Below are 25,003 nucleotides of genomic sequence, written 5' to 3'. Positions count from 1 at the left end.
ACTTAGAAAATTTCTGCTTCTTTCGGTACTTAGAAAACATTCAGAAGATTTCTTTACTTAGAAAATTTCTGACCTTCTCGGTATTTAGAAAATTTCAAACGATTTCGGTACTTAGAAAAATTCAGACGATTTCGGTACTTAGAAAAATTTCGACGATTTCGGTATTTAGAAAATTTCTGCCTTTTTCGGTACTTAGAAATCATTCCGAAGTTTTCGGTACTTAGAAAATTTCTGACGTTATCGGTACTTAGAAAAATTCTGACGATTTCGGTACTTAGAAAAATTCTGGTGATTTCGGAACTTAGAAATATTCTGTTGATTTCGGTACTTAGAAAATTCTGAAGATTTCGGTACTTGGAAAATTTCTGACCTTTTCGGTACTTAGAAAATTTCTGACCTTTTCGGTACTTAGAAAAACTTGGACGATTTCGGTACTTAGGAAAATTCTGTCGATTTCGGTACTTAGAAAAATTCTGTTGATTTTGGTACATAGAAAAATCTGACGATTTCTTTACTTAGAAAAATTCCGACGATTTCGGTGCTTAGAAAACAATCAGAAGTTTTCGGTACTTAGATAATTTCTGACGTTTTCGTTACTTAGAAAAATTCTGCCGATTTCGGTACTTAGAAAATTCTGACGATTTCGGTACTTGGAAAATTTCTGAACTTTTCGGTACTTAGAAAATTTCTGACCTTTTCGGTACTTTGAAAAACTCGTACGATTTCGGTACTTAGGAAAATTCTGTCGATTTCGGTACTTAGAAAAATTCTGTTGATTTTGGTACATAGAAAAATCTGACGATTTCTTTACTTAGAAAAATTCCGACGATTTCGGTGCTTAGAAAACAATCAGAAGTTTTCGGTACTTAGATAATTTCTGACGTTTTCGTTACTTAGAAAAATTCTGCCAATTTCGGTACTTATAAAAATTCTGTTGATTTCGGTACTTAGAAAACAATCAGAAGTTTTTGGTACTAAGAAAATTTCTGACCTTTTCGGTACTTAGAAAATATCTGACTTTTTCGGTACTTAGAAAAATTCTGTCGATTTCGGTACCTAGAAAACATTCAGAAGTCTTCGGTACTTAGAAAATTTCTGACGTTTTCGGTACTTAGAAAAATTCTTACGATTTCGATACTTATTAAACATTCAGAAGTTTTCGGTACTTAGAAAAATTCTGCCGATTTCGGTACTTAGAAAATTTCTGACCCTTTCGGTACTTGGAAAATTTCTGACCTTTTCGGTACTTAGAAAATTTCTGACCTTTACGGTACTTAGAAAAATTCTGACGATTTCGGTACTTAGAAAACAATCTGAAGTTTTTGGTACTAAGAAAATTTCTGACCTTTTCGGTGCTTAGAAAATATCTGACGTTTTCGGTACTTAGAAAAATTCTGTCGATTTCGGTACTTAGAAAACATTAAGAAGTCTTCGGTACTTAGAAAATTTCTGACGTTTTCGGTACTTAGAAAAATTCTTACGATTTCGATACTTATTAAACATTCAGAAGTTTTCGGTACTTAGAAAAATTCTGCCGATTTCGGTACTTAGAAAATTCTGACGATTTCTGTACTTGGAAAATTTCTGACCTTTTCGGTACTTAGAAAATTTCTTACCTTTTCGGTGCTTAGAAAAATTCTGACGAATTCGGTACTTAGAAAAATTCTGACGATTTCGGTACTTAGAAAAATTCCGACGATTTCGGTACTTAGAAAATTTCTGCCTTTTTCGGTACTTAGAAAACATTCAGAAGATTTCGGTACATAGAAAATTTCTGACCTTTTCGGTATTTAGAAAATTTCAAACGATTTCGGTACTTAGAAAATTTCTGACGATTTCTTTACTTAGAAAATTTCAAACGATTTCGGTACTTAGAAAAATTCAGACGATTTCGGTACTTAGAAAAATTCCGACGATTTCGGTACTTAGAAAATTTCTGCCTTTTTCGGTACTTAGAAAACATTTAGAAGTTTTCGGTACTTAGAAAATTTCTGACGTTATCGGTACTTTGAAAAATTCTGACGATTTCGGTACTTAGAAAAATTCTGGTGATTTCGGAACTTAGAAATATTCTGTTGATTTCGGTACTTAGAAAAATTCGGTTGATTTTGGTACTTAGAAAAATCTGACGATTTCTTTACTTAGAAAAATTCCGACGATTTCGGTGCTTAGAAAACAATCAGAAGTTTTCGGTACTTAGATAATTTCTGACGTTTTCGTTACTTAGAAAAATTCTGCCGATTTCGGTACTTATAAAAATTCTGTTGATTTCGGTACTTAGAAAACATTCAGAAGCTTTCGGTTCTTAGAAAAATTCTGCCGATTTCGGTACTTGGAAAATTTCTGACCTTTTCGGTACTTAGAAAATTTCTGACCTTTTCGGTGCTTAGAAAAATTCTGACGAATTCGGTACTTAGAAAAATTCTGACGATTTCGGTACTTAGAAAAATTCTGACGATTTCGGTACTTAGAAAATTTCTGACCTTTTCGGTATTTAGAAAATTTCAAACGATTTCGGTACTTAGAAAAATTCAGACGATTTCGGTACTTAGAAAAATTCCGACGACTTCGGTAGTTAGAAAATTTCTGCCTTTTTCGGTACTTAGAAATCATTCAGAAGTTTTCGGTACTTAGAAAATTTCTGACGTTATCGGTACTTAGAAAAATTCTGACGATTTCGGTACTTAGAAAAATTCTGGTGATTTCGGAACTTAGAAATATTCTGTTGATTTCGGTACTTAGAAAAATTCTGCCGATTTCGGTACTTAGAAAATTCTGAAGATTTCGGTACTTGGAAAATTTCTGACCTTTTCGGTACTTAGAAAATTTCTGACCTTTTCGGTACTTAGAAAAACTTGGACGATTTCGGTACTTAGGAAAATTCTGTCGATTTCGGTACTTAGAAAAATTCTGTTGATTTTGGTACATAGAAAAATCTGACGATTTCTTTACTTAGAAAAATTCCGACGATTTCGGTGCTTAGAAAACAATCAGAAGTTTTCGGTACTTAGATAATTTCTGACGTTTTCGTTACTTAGAAAAATTCTGCCGATTTCGGTACTTAGAAAATTCTGACGATTTCGGTACTTGGAAAATTTCTGAACTTTTCGGTACTTTGAAAATTTCTGACCTTTTCGGTACTTTGAAAAACTCGTACGATTTCGGTACTTAGGAAAATTCTGTCGATTTCGGTACTTAGAAAAATTCTGTTGATTTTGGTACATAGAAAAATCTGACGATTTCTTTACTTAGAAAAATTCCGACGATTTCGGTGCTTAGAAAACAATCAGAAGTTTTCGGTACTTAGATAATTTCTGACGTTTTCGTTACTTAGAAAAATTCTGCCAATTTCGGTACTTATAAAAATTCTGTTGATTTCGGTACTTAGAAAACAATCAGAAGTTTTTGGTACTAAGAAAATTTCTGACCTTTTCGGTACTTAGAAAATATCTGACTTTTTCGGTACTTAGAAAAATTCTGTCGATTTCGGTACTTAGAAAACATTCAGAAGTCTTCGGTACTTAGAAAATTTCTGACGTTTTCGGTACTTAGAAAAATTCTTACGATTTCGATACTTATTAAACATTCAGAAGTTTTCGGTACTTAGAAAAATTCTGCCGATTTCGGTACTTAGAAAATTTCTGACCCTTTCGGTACTTGGAAAATTTCTGACCTTTTCGGTACTTAGAAAAATTCTGACGATTTCGGTACTTAGAAAACAATCTGAAGTTTTTTGTACTAAGAAAATTTCTGACCTTTTCGGTGCTTAGAAAATATCTGACGTTTTCGGTACTTAGAAAAATTCTGTCGATTTCGGTACTTAGAAAACATTAAGAAGTCTTCGGTACTTAGAAAATTTCTGACGTTTTCGGTACTTAGAAAAATTCTTACGATTTCGATACTTATTAAACATTCAGAAGTTTTCGGTACTTAGAAAAATTCTGCCGATTTCGGTACTTCGAAAATTCTGACGATTTCTGTACTTGGAAAATTTCTGACCTTTTCGGTACTTAGAAAATTTCTTACCTTTTCGGTGCTTAGAAAAATTCTGACGAATTCGGTACTTAGAAAAATTCTGACGATTTCGGTACTTTGAAAAATTCCGACGATTTCGGTACTTAGAAAATTTCTGCCTTTTTCGGTACTTAGAAAACATTCAGAAGATTTCGGTACATAGAAAATTTCTGACCTTTTCGGTATTTAGAAAATTTCAAACGATTTCGGTACTTAGAAAATTTCTGACGATTTCTTTACTTAGAAAATTTCAAACGATTTCGGTACTTAGAAAAATTCAGACGATTTCGGTACTTAGAAAAATTCCGACGATTTCGGTACTTAGAAAATTTCTGCCTTTTTCGGTACTTAGAAAACATTTAGAAGTTTTCGGTACTTAGAAAATTTCTGACGTTATCGGTACTTTGAAAAATTCTGACGATTTCGGTACTTAGAAAAATTCTGGTGATTTCGGAACTTAGAAATATTCTGTTGATTTCGGTACTTAGAAAAATTCGGTTGATTTTGGTACTTAGAAAAATCTGACGATTTCTTTACTTAGAAAAATTCCGACGATTTCGGTGCTTAGAAAACAATCAGAAGTTTTCGGTACTTAGATAATTTCTGACGTTTTCGTTACTTAGAAAAATTCTGCCGATTTCGGTACTTATAAAAATTCTGTTGATTTCGGTACTTAGAAAACATTCAGAAGTTTTCGGTTCTTAGAAAAATTCTGCCGATTTCGGTACTTGGAAAATTTCTGACCTTTTCGGTACTTAGAAAATTTCTGACCTTTTCGGTGCTTAGAAAAATTCTGACGAATTCGGTACTTAGAAAAATTCTGACGATTTCGGTACTTAGAAAAATTCTGACGATTTCGGTAGTTAGAAAATTTCTGACCTTTTCGGTATTTAGAAAATTTCAAACGATTTCGGTACTTAGAAAAATTCAGACGATTTCGGTACTTAGAAAAATTCCGACGACTTCGGTAGTTAGAAAATTTCTGCCTTTTTCGGTACTTAGAAATCATTCAGAAGTTTTCGGTACTTAGAAAATTTCTGACGTTATCGGTACTTAGAAAAATTCTGACGATTTCGGTACTTAGAAAAATTCTGGTGATTTCGGAACTTAGAAATATTCTGTTGATTTCGGTACTTAGAAAAATTCTGCCGATTTCGGTACTTAGAAAATTCTGACGATTTCGGTACTTGGAAAATTTCTGACCTTTTCGGTACTTAGAAAATTTCTGACCTTTTCGGTACTTAGAAAAACTCGGACGATTTCGGTACTTAGGAAAATTCTGTCGATTTCGGTACTTAGAAAAATTCTGTTGATATTGGTACATAGAAAAATCTGACGATTTCTTTACTTAGAAAAATTCCGACGATTTCGGTGCTTAGAAAACAATCAGAAGTTTTCGGTACTTAGATAATTTCTGACGTTTTCGTTTCTTAGAAAAATTCTGCCGATTTCGGTACTTATAAAAATTCTGTTGATTTCGGTACTTAGAAAACAATCAGAAGTTTTTGGTACTAAGAAAATTTCTGACCTTTTCGGTACTTAGAAAATATCTGACTTTTTCGGTACTTAGAAAAATTCTGTTGATTTCGGTACTTAGAAAACATTCAGAAGTCTTCGGTACTTAGAAAATTTCTGACGTTTTCGGTACTTAGAAAAATTCTTACGATTTCGATACTTATTAAACATTCAGAAGTTTTCGGTACTTAGAAAAATTCTGCCGATTTCGGTACTTAGAAAATTTCTGACCTTTTTCGGTACTTGGAAAATTTCTGACCTTTTCGGTACTTAGAAAATTTCTGACCTTTTCGGTACTTAGAAAAACTCGGACGATTTCGGTACTTAGGAAAATTCTGTCGATTTCGGTACTTAGAAAAATTCTGTTGATTTTGGTACATAGAAAAATCTGACGATTTCTTTACTTAGAAAAATTCCGACGATTTCGGTGCTTAGAAAACAATCAGAAGTTTTCGGTACTTAGATAATTTCTGACGTTTTCGTTACTTAGAAAAATTCTGCCGATTTCGGTACTTATAAAAATTCTGTTGATTTCGGTACTTAGAAAACAATCAGAAGTTTTTGGTACTAAGAAAATTTCTGACCTTTTCGGTACTTAGAAAATATCTGACTTTTTCGGTACTTAGAAAAATTCTGTCGATTTCGGTACTTAGAAAACATTCAGAAGTCTTCGGTACTTAGAAAATTTCTGACGTTTTCGGTACTTAGAAAAATTCTTACGATTTCGATACTTATTAAACATTCAGAAGTTTTCGGTACTTAGAAAAATTCTGCCGATTTCGGTACTTAGAAAATTTCTGACCCTTGGAATTTTCTGACCTTTTCGGTACTTAGAAAAATTCTGACGATTTCGGTACTTAGAAAACAATCTGAAGTTTTTTGTACTAAGAAAATTTCTGACCTTTTCGGTGCTTAGAAAATATCTGACGTTTTCGGTACTTAGAAAAATTCTGTCGATTTCGGTACTTAGAAAACATTAAGAAGTCTTCGGTACTTAGAAAATTTCTGACGTTTTCGGTACTTAGAAAAATTCTTACGATTTCGATACTTATTAAACATTCAGAAGTTTTCGGTACTTAGAAAAATTCTGCCGATTTCGGTACTTAGAAAATTCTGACGATTTCTGTACTTGGAAAATTTCTGACCTTTTCGGTACTTAGAAAATTTCTTACCTTTTCGGTGCTTAGAAAAATTCTGACGAATTCGGTACTTAGAAAAATTCTGACGATTTCGGTACTTTGAAAAATTCCGACGATTTCGGTACTTAGAAAATTTCTGCCTTTTTCGGTACTTAGAAAACATTCAGAAGATTTCGGTACATAGAAAATTTCTGACCTTTTCGGTATTTAGAAAATTTCAAACGATTTCGGTACTTAGAAAATTTCTGACGATTTCTTTACTTAGAAAATTTCAAACGATTTCGGTACTTAGAAAAATTCAGACGATTTCGGTACTTAGAAAAATTCCGACGATTTCGGTACTTAGAAAATTTCTGCCTTTTTCGGTACTTAGAAAACATTTAGAAGTTTTCGGTACTTAGAAAATTTCTGACGTTATCGGTACTTTGAAAAATTCTGACGATTTCGGTACTTAGAAAAATTCTGGTGATTTCGGAACTTAGAAATATTCTGTTGATTTCGGTACTTAGAAAAATTCGGTTGATTTTGGTACTTAGAAAAATCTGACGATTTCTTTACTTAGAAAAATTCCGACGATTTCGGTGCTTAGAAAACAATCAGAAGTTTTCGGTACTTAGATAATTTCTGACGTTTTCGTTACTTAGAAAAATTCTGCCGATTTCGGTACTTATAAAAATTCTGTTGATTTCGGTACTTAGAAAACATTCAGAAGTTTTCGGTTCTTAGAAAAATTCTGCCGATTTCGGTACTTGGAAAATTTCTGACCTTTTCGGTACTTAGAAAATTTCTGACCTTTTCGGTGCTTAGAAAAATTCTGACGAATTCGGTACTTAGAAAAATTCTGACCTTTTCGGTATTTAGAAAATTTCAAACGATTTCGGTACTTAGAAAAATTCAGACGATTTCGGTACTTAGAAAAATTCCGACGACTTCGGTAGTTAGAAAATTTCTGCCTTTTTCGGTACTTAGAAATCATTCAGAAGTTTTCGGTACTTAGAAAATTTCTGACGTTATCGGTACTTAGAAAAATTCTGACGATTTCTGTACTTAGAAAAATTCTGGTGATTTCGGAACTTAGAAATATTCTGTTGATTTCGGTACTTAGAAAAATTCTGCCGATTTCGGTACTTAGAAAATTCTGACGATTTCGGTACTTGGAAAATTTCTGACCTTTTCGGTACTTAGAAAATTTCTGACCTTTTCGGTACTTAGAAAAACTCGGACGATTTCGGTACTTAGGAAAATTCTGTCGATTTCGGTACTTAGAAAAATTCTGTTGATATTGGTACATAGAAAAATCTGACGATTTCTTTACTTAGAAAAATTCCGACGATTTCGGTGCTTAGAAAACAATCAGAAGTTTTCGGTACTTAGATAATTTCTGACGTTTTCGTTTCTTAGAAAAATTCTGCCGATTTCGGTACTTATAAAAATTCTGTTGATTTCGGTACTTAGAAAACAATCAGAAGTTTTTGGTACTAAGAAAATTTCTGACCTTTTCGGTACTTAGAAAATATCTGACTTTTTCGGTACTTAGAAAAATTCTGTTGATTTCGGTACTTAGAAAACATTCAGAAGTCTTCGGTACTTAGAAAATTTCTGACGTTTTCGGTACTTAGAAAAATTCTTACGATTTCGATACTTATTAAACATTCAGAAGTTTTCGGTACTTAGAAAAATTCTGCCGATTTCGGTACTTAGAAAATTTCTGACCTTTTTCGGTACTTGGAAAATTTCTGACCTTTTCGGTACTTAGAAAATTTCTGACCTTTTCGGTACTTAGAAAAACTCGGACGATTTCGGTACTTAGGAAAATTCTGTCGATTTCGGTACTTAGAAAAATTCTGTTGATTTTGGTACATAGAAAAATCTGACGATTTCTTTACTTAGAAAAATTCCGACGATTTCGGTGCTTAGAAAACAATCAGAAGTTTTCGGTACTTAGATAATTTCTGACGTTTTCGTTACTTAGAAAAATTCTGCCGATTTCGGTACTTATAAAAATTCTGTTGATTTCGGTACTTAGAAAACAATCAGAAGTTTTAGGTACTAAGAAAATTTCTGACCTTTTCGGTACTTAGAAAATATCTGACTTTTTCGGTACTTAGAAAAATTCTGTCGATTTCGGTACTTAGAAAACATTCAGAAGTCTTCGGTACTTAGAAAATTTCTGACGTTTTCGGTACTTAGAAAAATTCTTACGATTTCGATACTTATTAAACATTCAGAAGTTTTCGGTACTTAGAAAAATTCTGCCGATTTCGGTACTTAGAAAATTTCTGACCTTTTCGGTACTTGGAAAATTTCTGACCTTTTCGGTACTTAGAAAATTTCTGACCTTTACGGTACTTAGAAAAATTCTGACGATTTCGGTACTTAGAAAACAATCTGAAGTTTTTGGTACTAAGAAAATTTCTGACCTTTTCGGTACTTAGAAAATATCTGACGTTTTCGGTACTTAGAAAAATTCTGTCGATTTCGGTACTTAGAAAACATTAAGAAGTCTTCGGTACTTAGAAAATTTCTGACGTTTTCGGTACTTTGAAAAATTCTTACGATTTCGATACTTATTAAACATTCAGAAGTTTTCGGTTCTTAGAGAAATTCTGCCGATTTCGGTACTTAGAAAATTCTGACGATTTCGGTACTTGGAAAATTTCTGACCTTTTCGGTACTTAGAAAATTTCTGACCTTTTCGGTGCTTAGAAAAATTCTGACGAATTCGGTACTTAGAAAAATTCTGACGATTTCGGTACTTAGAAAAATTCCGACGATTTCGGTACTTAGAAAATTTCTGCCTTTTTCGGTACTTAGAAAACATTCAGAAGATTTCGGTACTTAGAAAATTTCTGACCTTTTCGGTACTTAGAAAAATTTTGACGATTTCGGTACTTAGAAAAATTCTGATGATTTCGGTACTTAGAAAATTTCTGACCTTTTCGGTATTTAGAAAATTTCAAACGATTTCGGTACTTAGAAAAATTCAGACGATTTCGGTACTTAGAAAAATTCCGATGATTTCGGTACTTAGAAAATTTCTGCCTTTTTCGGTACTTAGAAATCATTCAGAAGTTTTCGGTACTTAGAAAATTTCTGACGTTATCGGTACTTAGAAAAATTCTGACGATTTCGGTACTTAGAAAAATTCTGGTGATTTCGGAACTTAGAAATATTCTGTTGATTTCGGTACTTAGAAAAATTCTGCCGATTTCGGTACTTAGAAAATTCTGACGATTTCGGAACTTGGAAAATTTCTGACCTTTTCGGTACTTAGAACATTTCTGACCTTTTCGGTACTTAGAAAATTTCTGACGTTATCGGTACTTAGAAAAATTCTGACGATTTCGGTACTTAGAAAAATCTGGTCATTTCGGAACTTAGAAATATTCTGTTGATTTCGGTACTTAGAAAAATTCTGCCGATTTCGGTACTTAGAAAATTTTGACGATTTCGGTACTTGGAAAATTTCTGACCTTTTCGGTACTTAGAAAACATTCAGAAGTTTTCGGTACTTAGAAAATTTCTGACGTTTTCGGTACTTAGAAAAATTCTTACGATTTCGATACTTATTAAACATTCAGAAGTTTTCGGTACTTAGAAAAATTCTGCCGATTACGGTACTTAGAAAATTTCTGACCTTTTCGGTACTTGGAAAATTTCTGACCTTTTCGGTACTTAGAAAATTTCTGACCTTTACGGTACTTAGAAAAATTCTTACGATTTCGGTACTTAGAAAACAATCAGAAGTTTTTGGTACTAAGAAAATTTCTGACCTTTTCGGTACTTAAAAAATATCTGACGTTTTCGGTACTTAGAAAAATTCTGTCGATTTCGGTACTTAGAAAACATTAAGAAGTCTTCGGTACTTAGAAAATTTCTGACGTTTTCGGTTCTTAGAAAAATTCTTACGATTTCGATTCTTATTAAACATTCAGAAGTTTTCGGTTCTTAGAAAAATTCTGCCGATTTCGGTACTTAGAAAATTCTGACGATTTCGGTACTTGGAAAATTTCTGACCTTTTCGGTACTTGGAAAATTTCTGACCTTTTCGGTACTTAGAAAATTTCTGCTTCTTTCGGTTCTTAGAAAACATTCAGAAGATTTCTTTACTTAGAAAATTTCTGACCTTTTCGGTACTTAGAAAAATTTTGACGATTTCGGTACTTAGAAAAATTCTGATGATTTCGGTACTTAGAAAATTTCTGACCTTTTCGGTATTTAGAAAATTTCAAACGATTTCGGTACTTAGAAAAATTCAGACGATTTCGGTACTTAGAAAAATTCCGACGATTTCGGTACTTAGAAAATTTCTGCCTTTTTCGGTACTTAGAAATCATTCCGAAGTTTTCGGTACTTAGAAAATTTCTGACGTTATCGGTACTTAGAAAAATTCTGACGATTTCGGTACTTAGAAAAATTCCGACGATTTCGGTACTTAGAAAATTTCTGCCTTTTTCGGTACTTAGAAATCATTCAGAAGTTTTCGGTACTTAGAAAATTCTGACGTTATCGGTACTTAGAAAAATTCTGACGATTTCGGTACTTAGAAAAATTCTGGTGATTTCGGAACTTAGAAATATTATGTTGATTTCGGTACTTAGAAAAATTCTGCCGATTTCGGTATTTAGAAAATTCTGACGATTTCGGTACTTGGAAAATTTCTGACCTTTTCGGTACTTAGAAAATTTCTGACCTTTTCGGTACTTAGAAAAACTCGGACGATTTCGGTACTTAGGAAAATTCTGTCGATTTCGGTACTTAGAAAAATTCTGTTGATTTTGGTACATAGAAAAATCTGACGATTTCTTTACTTAGAAAAATTCCGACGATTTCGGTGCTTAGAAAACAATCAGAAGTTTTCGGTACTTAGATAATTTCTGACGTTTTCGTTACTTAGAAAAATTCTGCCGATTTCGGTACTTATAAAAATTCTGTTGATTTCGGTACTTAGAAAACAATCAGAAGTTTTTGGTACTAAGAAAATTTCTGACCTTTTCGGTACTTAGAAAATATCTGACTTTTTCGGTACTTAGAAAAATTCTGTCGATTTCGGTACTTAGAAAATTTCTGACCTTTTCGGTACTTGGAAAATATCTGACTTTTTCGGTACTTAGAAAAATTCTGCCGATTTCGGTACTTAGAAAATTTCTGACCTTTTCGGTACTTGGAAAATTTCTGACCTTTTCGGTACTTAGAAAATTTCTGACCTTTACGGTACTTAGAAAAATTCTGACGATTTCGGTACTTAGAAAACAATCTGAAGTTTTTGGTACTAAGAAAATTTCTGACCTTTTCGGTACTTAGAAAATATCTGACGTTTTCGGTACTTAGAAAAATTCTGTCGATTTCGGTACTTAGAAAACATTAAGAAGTCTTCGGTACTTAGAAAATTTCTGACGTTTTCGGTACTTTGAAAAATTCTTACGATTTCGATACTTATTAAACATTCAGAAGTTTTCGGTTCTTAGAGAAATTCTGCCGATTTCGGTACTTAGAAAATTCTGACGATTTCGGTACTTGGAAAATTTCTGACCTTTTCGGTACTTAGAAAATTTCTGACCTTTTCGGTGCTTAGAAAAATTCTGACGAATTCGGTACTTAGAAAAATTCTGACGATTTCGGTACTTAGAAAAATTCCGACGATTTCGGTACTTAGAAAATTTCTGCCTTTTTCGGTACTTAGAAAACATTCAGAAGATTTCGGTACTTAGAAAATTTCTGACCTTTTCGGTACTTAGAAAAATTTTGACGATTTCGGTACTTAGAAAAATTCTGATGATTTCGGTACTTAGAAAATTTCTGACCTTTTCGGTATTTAGAAAATTTCAAACGATTTCGGTACTTAGAAAAATTCAGACGATTTCGGTACTTAGAAAAATTCCGATGATTTCGGTACTTAGAAAATTTCTGCCTTTTTCGGTACTTAGAAATCATTCAGAAGTTTTCGGTACTTAGAAAATTTCTGACGTTATCGGTACTTAGAAAAATTCTGACGATTTCGGTACTTAGAAAAATTCTGGTGATTTCGGAACTTAGAAATATTCTGTTGATTTCGGTACTTAGAAAAATTCTGCCGATTTCGGTACTTAGAAAATTCTGACGATTTCGGAACTTGGAAAATTTCTGACCTTTTCGGTACTTAGAACATTTCTGACCTTTTCGGTACTTAGAAAATTTCTGACGTTATCGGTACTTAGAAAAATTCTGACGATTTCGGTACTTAGAAAAATCTGGTCATTTCGGAACTTAGAAATATTCTGTTGATTTCGGTACTTAGAAAAATTCTGCCGATTTCGGTACTTAGAAAATTCTGACGATTTCGGTACTTGGAAAATTTCTGACCTTTTCGGTACTTAGAAAACATTCAGAAGTTTTCGGTACTTAGAAAATTTCTGACGTTTTCGGTACTTAGAAAAATTCTTACGATTTCGATACTTATTAAACATTCAGAAGTTTTCGGTACTTAGAAAAATTCTGCCGATTACGGTACTTAGAAAATTTCTGACCTTTTCGGTACTTGGAAAATTTCTGACCTTTTCGGTACTTAGAAAATTTCTGACCTTTACGGAACTTAGAAAAATTCTTACGATTTCGGTACTTAGAAAACAATCAGAAGTTTTTGGTACTAAGAAAATTTCTGACCTTTTCGGTACTTAAAAAATATCTGACGTTTTCGGTACTTAGAAAAATTCTGTCGATTTCGGTACTTAGAAAACATTAAGAAGTCTTCGGTACTTAGAAAATTTCTGACGTTTTCGGTTCTTAGAAAAATTCTTACGATTTCGATTCTTATTAAACATTCAGAAGTTTTCGGTTCTTAGAAAAATTCTGCCGATTTCGGTACTTAGAAAATTCTGACGATTTCGGTACTTGGAAAATTTCTGACCTTTTCGGTACTTGGAAAATTTCTGACCTTTTCGGTACTTAGAAAATTTCTGCTTCTTTCGGTTCTTAGAAAACATTCAGAAGATTTCTTTACTTAGAAAATTTCTGATCTTTTCGGTACTTAGAAAAATTTTGACGATTTCGGTACTTAGAAAAATTCTGATGATTTCGGTACTTAGAAAATTTCTGACCTTTTCGGTATTTAGAAAATTTCAAACGATTTCGGTACTTAGAAAAATTCAGACGATTTCGGTACTTAGAAAAATTCCGACGATTTCGTTACTTAGAAAATTTCTGCCTTTTTCGGTACTTAGAAATCATTCCGAAGTTTTCGGTACTTAGAAAATTTCTGACGTTATCGGTACTTAGAAAAATTCTGACGATTTCGGTACTTAGAAAAATTCCGACGATTTCGGTACTTAGAAAATTTCTGCCTTTTTCGGTACTTAGAAATCATTCAGAAGTTTTCGGTACTTAGAAAATTTCTGACGTTATCGGTACTTAGAAAAATTCTGACGATTTCGGTACTTAGAAAAATTCTGGTGATTTCGGAACTTAGAAATATTATGTTGATTTCGGTACTTAGAAAAATTCTGCCGATTTCGGTATTTAGAAAATTCTGACGATTTCGGTACTTGGAAAATTTCTGACCTTTTCGGTACTTAGAAAATTTCTGACCTTTTCGGTACTTAGAAAAACTCGGACGATTTCGGTACTTAGGAAAATTCTGTCGATTTCGGTACTTAGAAAAATTCTGTTGATTTTGGTACATAGAAAAATCTGACGATTTCTTTACTTAGAAAAATTCCGACGATTTCGGTGCTTAGAAAACAATCAGAAGTTTTCGGTACTTAGATAATTTCTGACGTTTTCGTTACTTAGAAAAATTCTGCCGATTTCGGTACTTATAAAAATTCTGTTGATTTCGGTACTTAGAAAACAATCAGAAGTTTTTTGTACTAAGAAAATTTCTGACCTTTTCGGTACTTAGAAAATATCTGACTTTTTCGGTACTTAGAAAAATTCTGTCGATTTCGGTACTTAGAAAACATTCAGAAGTCTTCGGTACTTAGAAAATTTCTGACGTTTTCGGTACTTAGAAAAATTCTTACGATTTCGATACTTATTAAACATTCAGAAGTTTTCGGTACTTAGAAAATTTCTGACGTTATCGGTACTTAGAAAAATTCTGACGATTTCGGTACTTAGAAAAATTCTGGTGATTTCGGAACTTAGAAATATTCTGTTGATTTCGGTACTTAGAAAAATTCTGCCGATTTCGGTACTTAGAAAATTCTGACGATTTCGGAACTTGGAAAATTTCTGACCTTTTCGGTACTTAGAAAATTTCTGACCTTTACGGTACTTAGAAAAATTCTTACGATTTCGGTACTTAGAAAACAATCAGAAGTTTTTGGTACTAAGAAAATTTCTGACCTTTTCGGTACTTAAAAAATATCTGACGTTTTCGGTACTTAGAAAAATTCTGTCGATTTCGGTACTTAGAAAACATTAAGAAGTCTTCGGTACTTAGAAAATTTCTGACGTTTTCGGTTCTTAGAAAAATTCTTACGATTTCGATTCTTATTAAACATTCAGAAGTTTTCGGTTCTTAGAAAAATTCTGCCAATTTCGGTACTTAGAAAATTCTGACGATTTCGGTACTTGGAAAATTTCTGACCTTTTCGGTACTTGGAAAATTTCTGACCTTTTCGGTACTTAGAAAATTTCTGACGAATTCGGTACTTAGAAAAATTCCGACGATTTCGGTACTTAGAAAATTTCTGCTTCTTTCGGTTCTTAGAAAACATTCAGAAGATTTCTTTACTTAGAAAATTTCTGACCTTTTCGGTACTTAGAAAAATTTTGACGATTTCGGTACTTAGAAAAATTCTGATGATTTCGGTACTTAGAAAATTTCTGACCTTTTCGGTATTTAGAAAATTTCAAACGATTTCGGTACTTAGAAAAATTCTGTTGATTTTGGTACATAGAAAAATCTGACGATTTCTTTACTTAGAAAAATTCCGACGATTTCGGTGCTTAGAAAACAATCAGAAGTTTTCGGTACTTAGATAATTTCTGACGTTTTCGTTACTTAGAAAAATTCTGCCGATTTCGGTACTTATAAAAATTCTGTTGATTTCGGTACTTAGAAAACAATCAGAAGTTTTTGGTACTAAGAAAATTTCTGACCTTTTCGGTACTTAGAAAATATCTGACTTTTTCGGTACTTAGAAAAATTCTGTCGATTTCGGTACTTAGAAAACATTCAGAAGTCTTCGGTACTTAGAAAATTTCTGACGTTTTCGGTACTTAGAAAAATTCTTACGATTTCGATACTTATTAAACATTCAGAAGTTTTCGGTACTTAGAAAATTTCTGACGTTATCGGTACTTAGAAAAATTCTGACGATTTCGGTACTTAGAAAAATTCTGGTGATTTCGGAACTTAGAAATATTCTGTTGATTTCGGTACTTAGAAAAATTCTGCCGATTTCGGTATTTAGAAAATTCTGACGATTTCGGAACTTGGTAAATTTCTGACCTTTTCGGTACTTAGAACATTTCTGACCTTTTCGGTACTTAGAAAATTTCTGACGTTATCGGTACTTAGAAAAATTCTGACGATTTCGGTACTTAGAAAAATCTGGTCATTTCGGAACTTAGAAATATTCTGTTGATTTCGGTACTTAGAAAAATTCTGCCGATTTCGGTACTTAGAAAATTCTGACGATTTCGGTACTTGGAAAATTTCTGACCTTTTCGGTACTTAGAAAACATTCAGAAGTTTTCGGTACTTAGAAAATTTCTGACGTTTTCGGTACTTAGAAAAATTCTTACGATTTCGATACTTATTAAACATTCAGAAGTTTTCGGTACTTAGAAAAATTCTGCCGATTTCGGTACTTAGAAAATTTCTGACCTTTTCGGTACTTGGAAAATTTCTGACCTTTTCGGTACTTAGAAAATTTCTGACCTTTACGGTACTTAGAAAAATTCTTACGATTTCGGTACTTAGAAAACAATCAGAAGTTTTTGGTACTAAGAAAATTTCTGACCTTTTCGGTACTTAAAAAATATCTGACGTTTTCGGTACTTAGAAAAATTCTGTCGATTTCGGTACTTAGAAAACATTAAGAAGTCTTCGGTACTTAGAAAATTTCTGACGTTTTCGGTTCTTAGAAAAATTCTTACGATTTCGATACTTATTAAACATTCAGAAGTTTTCGGTTCTTAGAAAAATTCTGCCGATTTCCGTACTTAGAAAATTCTGACGATTTCGGTACTTGGAAAATTTCTGACCTTTTCGGTACTTGGAAAATTTCTGACCTTTTCGGTACTTAGAAAATTTCTGACGAATTCGGTACTTAGAAAAATTCCGACGATTTCGGTACTTAGAAAATTTCTGCTTCTTTCGGTTCTTAGAAAACATTCAGAAGATTTCTTTACTTAGAAAATTTCTGACCTTTTCGGTACTTAGAAAAATTTTGACGATTTCGGTACTTAGAAAAATTCTGATGATTTCGGTACTTAGAAAATTTCTGACCTTTTCGGTATTTAGAAAATTTCAAACGATTTCGGTACTTAGAAAAATTCAGACGATTTCGGTACTTAGAAAAATTCTGACGATTTCGGTACTTAGAAAATTTCTGCCTTTTTCGGTACTTAGAAATCATTCAGAAGTTTTCGGTACTTAGAAAATTTCTGACGTTATCGGTACTTAGAAAAATTCTGTCGATTTCGGTACTTAGAAAAATTCTGGTGATTTCGGAACTTAGAAATATTATGTTGATTTCGGTACTTAGAAAAATTCTGCCGATTTCGGTATTTAGAAAATTCTGACGATTTCGGTACTTGGAAAATTTCTGACCTTTTCGGTACTTAGAAAATTTCTGACCTTTTCGGTACTTAGAAAAACTCGGACGATTTCGGTACTTAGGAAAATTCTGTCGATTTCGGTACTTAGAAAAATTCTGTTGATTTTGGTACATAGAAAAATCTGACGATTTCTTTACTTAGAAAAATTCCGACGATTTCGGTGCTTAGAAAACAATCAGAAGTTTTCGGTACTTAGATAATTTCTGACGTTTTCGTTACTTAGAAAAATTCTGCCGATTTCGGTACTTATAAAAATTCTGTTGATTTCGGTACTTAGAAAACAATCAGAAGTTTTTGGTACTAAGAAAATTTCTGACCTTTTCGGTACTTAGAAAATATCTGACTTTTTCGGTACTTAGAAAAATTCTGTCGATTTCGGTACTTAGAAAACATTCAGAAGTCTTCGGTACTTAGAAAATTTCTGACGTTTTCGGTACTTAGAAAAATTCTTACGATTTCGATACTTATTAAACATTCAGAAGTTTTCGGTACTTAGAAAAATTCTGCCGATTTCGGTACTTAGAAAATTTCTGACCCTTTCGGTACTTGGAAAATTTCTGACCATTTCGGTACTTAGAAAATTTCTGACCTTTACGGTACTTAGAAAAATTCTGACGATTTCGGTACTTAGAAAACAATCTGAAGTTTTTGGTACTAAGAAAATTTCTGACCTTTTCGGTACTTAGAAAATATCTGACGTTTTCGGTACTTAGAAAAATTCTGTCGATTTCGGTACTTAGAAAACATTAAGAAGTCTTCTGTACTTGGAAAATTTCTGACCTTTTCGGTACTTAGAAAATTTCTGACCTTTGCGGTGCTTAGAAAAATTCTGACGAATTCGGTACTTAGAAAAATTCTTGCGATTTCGGTACTTTGAAAAATTCCGACGATTTCGGTACTTAGAAAATTTCTGCCTTTTTCGGTACTTAGAAAATTTCTGCCTTTTTCGGTACTTAGAAATCATTCAGAAGTTTTCGGTACTTAGAAAATTTCTGACGTTATCGGTACTTAGAAAAATTCTGACGATTTCGGTACTTAGAAAAATTCTGGTGATTTCGGAACTTAGAAATATTCTGTTGATTTCGGTACTTAGAAAAATTCTGCCAATTTCGGTAATTAGAAAATTCTGACGATTTCGGAACTTGGAAAATTTCTGACCTTTTCGGTACTTAGAACATTTCTGACCTTTTCGGTACTTAGAAAATTTCTGACGTTATCGGTACTTAGAAAAATTCTGACGATTTCGGTACTTAGAAAAATTCTGGTCATTTCGGAACTTAGAAATATTCTGTTGATTTCGGTACTTAGAAAAATTCTGCCGATTTCAATACTTAGAAAATTCTGACGATTTCGGTACTTGGAAAATTTCTTACCTTTTCGGTACTTAGAAAACATTCAGAAGTTTTCGGTACTTAGAAAATTTCTGACGTTTTCGGTACTTAGAAAATTTCTGACGATTTCTTTACTTAGAAAATTTCAAACGATTTCGGTACTTAGAAAAATTCAGACGATTTCGGTACTTAGAAAAATTCCGACGATTTCGGTACTTAGAAAATTTCTGCCTTTTTCGGTACTTAGAAAACATTCAGAAGTTTTCGGTACTTAGAAAATTTCTGACGTTATCGGTACTTAGAAAATTCTGACGATTTCGGTACTTGGAAAATTTCTGACCTTTTCGGTACTTAGAAAACATTCAGAAGTTTTCGGTACTTAGAAAATTTCTGACGTTTTCGGTACTTAGAAAAATTCTTACGATTTCGATACTTATTAAACATTCAGAAGTTTTCGGTACTTAGAAAAATTCTGCCGATTTCGGTACTTAGAAAATTTCTGACCTTTTCGGTACTTGGAAAATTTCTGACCTTTTCGGTACTTAGAAAATTTCTGACCTTTACGGTACTTAGAAAAATTCTTACGATTTCGGTACTTAGAAAACAATCAGAAGTTTTTGGTACTAAGAAAATTTCTGACCTTTTCGGTACTTAAAAAATATCTGACGAATTCGGTACTTAGAAAAATTCTGACGATTTCGGTACTTAGAAAAATTCCGACGATTTCGGTACTTAGAAAATTTCTGCCTTTTTCGGTACTTAGAAAACATTCAGAAGATTTCGGTACTTAGAAAATTTCTGACCTTTTCGGTTCTTAGAAAAATTTTGACGATTTCGGTACTTAGAAAAATTCTGATGATTTCGGTACTTAGAAATTTTCTGACCTTTTCGGTATTTAGAAAATTTCAAACGATTTCGGTACTTAGAAAAATTCAGACGATTTCGGTACTTAGAAAAATTCCGACGATTTCGGTACTTAGAAAATTTCTGCCTTTTTCGGTACTTAGAAATCATTCAGAAGTTTTCGGTACTTAGAAAATTTCTGACGTTATCGGTACTTAGAAAAATTCTGACGATTTCGGTACTTAGAAAAATTCTGGTGATTTCGGAACTTAGAAATATTCTGTTGATTTCGGTACTTAGAAAAATTCTGCCAATTTCGGTAATTAGAAAATTCTGACGATTTCGGAACTTGGAAAATTTCTGACCTTTTCGGTACTTAGAACATTTCTGACATTTTCGGTACTTAGAAAATTTCTGACGTTATCGGTACTTAGAAAAATTCTGACGATTTCGGTACTTAGAAAAATTCTGGTCATTTCGGAACTTAGAAATATTCTGTTGATTTCGGTACTTAGAAAAATTCTGCCGATTTCAATACTTAGAAAATTCTGACGATTTCGGTACTTGGAAAATTTCTGACCTTTTCGGTACTTAGAAAACATTCAGAAGTTTTCGGTACTTAGAAAATTTCTGACGTTTTCGGTACTTAGAAAAATTCTTACGATTTCGATACTTATTAAACATTCAGAAGTTTTCGGTACTTAGAAAAATTCTGCCGATTTCGGTACTTAGAAAATTTCTGACCTTTTCGGTACTTGGAAAATTTCTGACCTTTTCGGTACTTAGAAAATTTCTGACCTTTACGGTACTTAGAAAAATTCTTACGATTTCGGTACTTAGAAAACAATCAGAAGTTTTTGGTACTAAGAAAATTTCTGACCTTTTCGGTACTTAAAAAATATCTGACGTTTTCGGTACTTAGAAAAATTCTTACGATTTCGATACTTATTAAACATTCAGAAGATTTCTTTACTTAGAAAATTTCTGACCTTTTCGGTACTTAGAAAAATTTTGACGATTTCGGTACTTAGAAAAATTCTGATGATTTCGGTACTTTGAAAATTTCTGACCTTTTCGGTATTTAGAAAATTTCAAACGATTTCGGTACTTAGAAAAATTCAGACGATTTCGGTACTTAGAAAATTTCTGCCTTTTTCGGTACTTAGAAAACATTCAGAAGATTTCGGTACTTAGAAAATTTCTGACCTTTTCGGTTCTTAGAAAAATTTTGACGATTTCGGTACTTAGAAAAATTCTGATGATTTCGGTACTTAGAAAATTTCTGACCTTTTCGGTATTTAGAAAATTTCAAACGATTTCGGTACTTAGAAAAATTCAGACGATTTCGGTACTTAGAAAAATTCCGACGATTTCGGTACTTAGAAAATTTCTGCCTTTTTCGGTACTTAGAAATCATTCAGAAGTTTTCGGTACTTAGAAAATTTCTGACGTTATCGGTACTTAGAAAAATTCTGACGATATCGGTACTTAGAAAAATTCTGGTGATTTCGGAACTTAGAAATATTCTGTTGATTTCGGTACTTAGAAAACAATCAGAAGTTTTTGGTACTAAGAAAATTTCTGACCTTTTCGGTACTTAGAAAATATCTGACTTTTTCGGTACTTAGAAAAATTCTGTCGATTTCGGTACTTAGAAAACATTCAGAAGTCTTCGGTACTTAGAAAATTTCTGACGTTTTCGGTACTTAGAAAAATTCTTACGATTTCGATACTTATTAAACATTCAGAAGTTTTCGGTACTTAGAAAAATTCTGCCGATTTCGGTACTTAGAAAATTTCTGACCCTTTCGGTACTTGGAAAATTTCTGACCATTTCGGTACTTAGAAAATTTCTGACCTTTACGGTACTTAGAAAAATTCTGACGATTTCGGTACTTAGAAAACAATCTGAAGTTTTTGGTACTAAGAAAATTTCTGACCTTTTCGGTACTTAGAAAATATCTGACTTTTTCGGTACTTAGAAAAATTCTGTCGATTTCGGTACTTAGAAAACATTCAGAAGTCTTCGGTACTTAGAAAATTTCTGACGTTTTCGGTACTTAGAAAAATTCTTACGATTTCGATACTTATTAAACATTCAGAAGTTTTCGGTACTTAGAAAAATTCTGCCGATTTCGGTACTTAGAAAATTTCTGACCCTTTCGGTACTTGGAAAATTTCTGACCATTTCGGTACTTAGAAAATTTCTGACCTTTACGGTACTTAGAAAAATTCTGACGATTTCGGTACTTAGAAAACAATCTGAAGTTTTTGGTACTAAGAAAATTTCTGACCTTTTCGGTACTTAGAAAATATCTGACGTTTTCGGTACTTAGAAAAATTCTGTCGATTTCGGTACTTAGAAAACATTAAGAAGTCTTCTGTACTTGGAAAATTTCTGACCTTTTCGGTACTTAGAAAATTTCTGACCTTTGCGGTGCTTAGAAAAATTCTGACGAATTCGGTACTTAGAAAAATTCTTGCGATTTCGGTACTTTGAAAAATTCCGACGATTTCGGTACTTAGAAAATTTCTGCCTTTTTCGGTACTTAGAAAATTTCTGACCTTTTCGGTATTTAGAAAATTTCAAACGATTTCGGTACTTAGAAAATTTCTGACGATTTCTTTACTTAGAAAATTTCAAACGATTTCGGTACTTAGAAAAATTCAGACGATTTCGGTACTTAGAAAAATTCCGACGATTTCGGTACTTAGAAAATTTCTGCCTTTTTCGGTACTTAGAAAACATTCAGAAGTTTTCGGTACTTAGAAAATTTCTGACGTTATCGGTACTTAGAAAATTCTGACGATTTCGGTACTTGGAAAATTTCTGACCTTTTCGGTACTTAGAAAACATTCAGAAGTTTTCGGTACTTAGAAAATTTCTGACGATTTCGGTACTTAGAAAATTTCTGACCTTTTCGGTACTTGGAAAATTTCTGACCTTTTCGGTACTTAGAAAATTTCTGACCTTTACGGTACTTAGAAAAATTCTTACGATTTCGGTACTTAGAAAACAATCAGAAGTTTTTGGTACTAAGAAAATTTCTGACCTTTTCGGTACTTAAAAAATATCTGACGAATTCGGTACTTAGAAAAATTCTGACGATTTCGGTACTTAGAAAAATTCCGACGATTTCGGTACTTGGAAAATTTCTGCCTTTTTCGGTACTTAGAAAACATTCAGAAGATTTCGGTACTTAGAAAATTTCTGACCTTTTCGGTTCTTAGAAAAATTTTGACGATTTCGGTACTTAGAAAAATTCTGATGATTTCGGTACTTAGAAAATTTCTGACCTTTTCGGTATTTAGAAAATTTCAAACGATTTCGGTACTTAGAAAAATTCAGACGATTTCGGTACTTAGAAAAATTCCGACGTTTTCGGTACTTAGAAAAATTCTGTCGATTTCGGTACTTAGAAAACATTCAGAAGTCTTCGGTACTTAGAAAATTTCTGACGTTTTCGGTACTTAGAAAAATTCTTACGATTTCGATACTTATTAAACATTCAGAAGTTTTCGGTACTTAGAAAAATTCTGCTGATTTCGGTACTTAGACAATTTCTGACCTTTTCGGTACTTGGAAAATTTCTGACCTTTTCGGTACTTAGAAAATTTCTGACCTTTTCGGTGCTTAGAAAAATTCTGACGAATTCGGTACTTAGAAAATTTCTGACCTTTTCGGTATTTAGAAAATTTCAAACGATTTCGGTACTTAGAAAAATTCAGACGATTTCTTTACTTAGAAAAATTCCGACGATTTCGGTACTTAGAAAATTTCTGCCTTTTTCGGTACTTAGAAATCATTCAGAAGTTTTCGGTACTTAGAAAATTTCTGACGATTTCTTTACTTAGAAAATTTCAAACGATTTCGGTACTTAGAAAAATTCAGACGATTTCGGTACTTAGAAAAATTCCGACGATTTCGGTACTTAGAAAATTTCTGCCTTTTTCGGTACTTAGAAAACATTCAGAAGTTTTCGGTACTTATAAAATTTCTGACGTTATCGGTACTTAGAAAAATTCTGACGATTTCGGTACTTAGAAAAATTCTGACGATTTCGGTACTTAGAAAAATTCTGTCGATTTCGGTACTTAGAAAACATTAAGAAGTCTTCGGTACTTAGAAAATTTCTGACGTTTTCGGTACTTAGAAAAATTCTTACGATTTCGATACTTATTAAACATTCAGAAGTTTTCGGTTCTTAGAAAAATTCTGACGAATTCGGTACTTAGAAAAATTCTGACGATTTCGGTACTTAGAAAAATTCCGACGATTTCGGTACTTAGAAAATTTCTGCCTTTTTCGGTACTTAGAAAACATTCAGAAGATTTCGGTACTTAGAAAATTTCTGACCTTTTCGGTACTTAGAAAAATTTTGACGATTTCGGTACTTAGAAAAATTCTGATGATTTCGGTACTTAGAAAATTTCTGACCTTTTCGGTATTTAGAAAATTTCAAATGATTTCGGTACTTAGAAAAATTCAGACGATTTCGGTACTTAGAAAAATTCCGACGATTTCGGTACTTAGAAAATTTCCGACGATTTCGGTACTTAGAAATCATTCAGAAGTTTTCGGTACTTAGAAAATTTCTGACGTTATCGGTACTTAGAAAAATTCTGACGATTTCGGTACTTAGAAAAATTCTGGTGATTTCGGAACTTAGAAATATTCTGTTGATTTCGGTACTTAGAAAAATTCTGCCGATTTCGGTACTTAGAAAATTCTGACGATTTCGGTACTTGGAAAATTTCTGACCTTTTCGGTACTTAGAAAATTTCTGACCTTTTCGGTACTTAGAAAAACTCGGACGATTTCGGTACTTAGGAAAATTCTGTCGATTTCGGTACTTAGAAAAATTCTGTTGATTTTGGTACATAGAAAAATCTGACGATTTCTTTACTTAGAAAAATTCCGACGATTTCGGTGCTTAGAAAACAATCAGAAGTTTTCGGTACTTAGATAATTTCTGACGTTTTCGTTACTTAGAAAAATTCTGCCGATTTCGGTACTTATAAAAATTCTGTTGATTTCGGTACTTAGAAAACAATCAGAAGTTTTTGGTACTAAGAAAATTTCTGACCTTTTCAGTACTTAGAAAATATCTGACTTTTTCGGTACTTCGAAAAATTCTGTCGATTTCGGTACTTAGAAAACATTCAGAAGTCTTCGGTACTTAGAAAATTTCTGACGTTTTCGGTACTTAGAAAAATTCTTACGATTTCGATACTTATTAAACATTCAGAAGTTTTCGGTACTTAGAAAAATTCTGCCGATTTCGGTACTTAGAAAATTTCTGACCTTTTCGGTACTGGGAAAATTTCTGACCTTTTCGGTACTTAGAAAATTTCTGACCTTTACGGTACTTAGAAAAATTCTGACGATTTCGG

Source organism: Parasteatoda tepidariorum, chromosome 5, assembly GCF_982258835.1.
Source record: "Parasteatoda tepidariorum strain Cologne lab strain chromosome 5, Ptep-v5.0, whole genome shotgun sequence".
NCBI classification, from domain to species: domain Eukaryota; kingdom Metazoa; phylum Arthropoda; class Arachnida; order Araneae; family Theridiidae; genus Parasteatoda; species Parasteatoda tepidariorum.
This window is presented reverse-complemented; position numbering follows the sequence as displayed.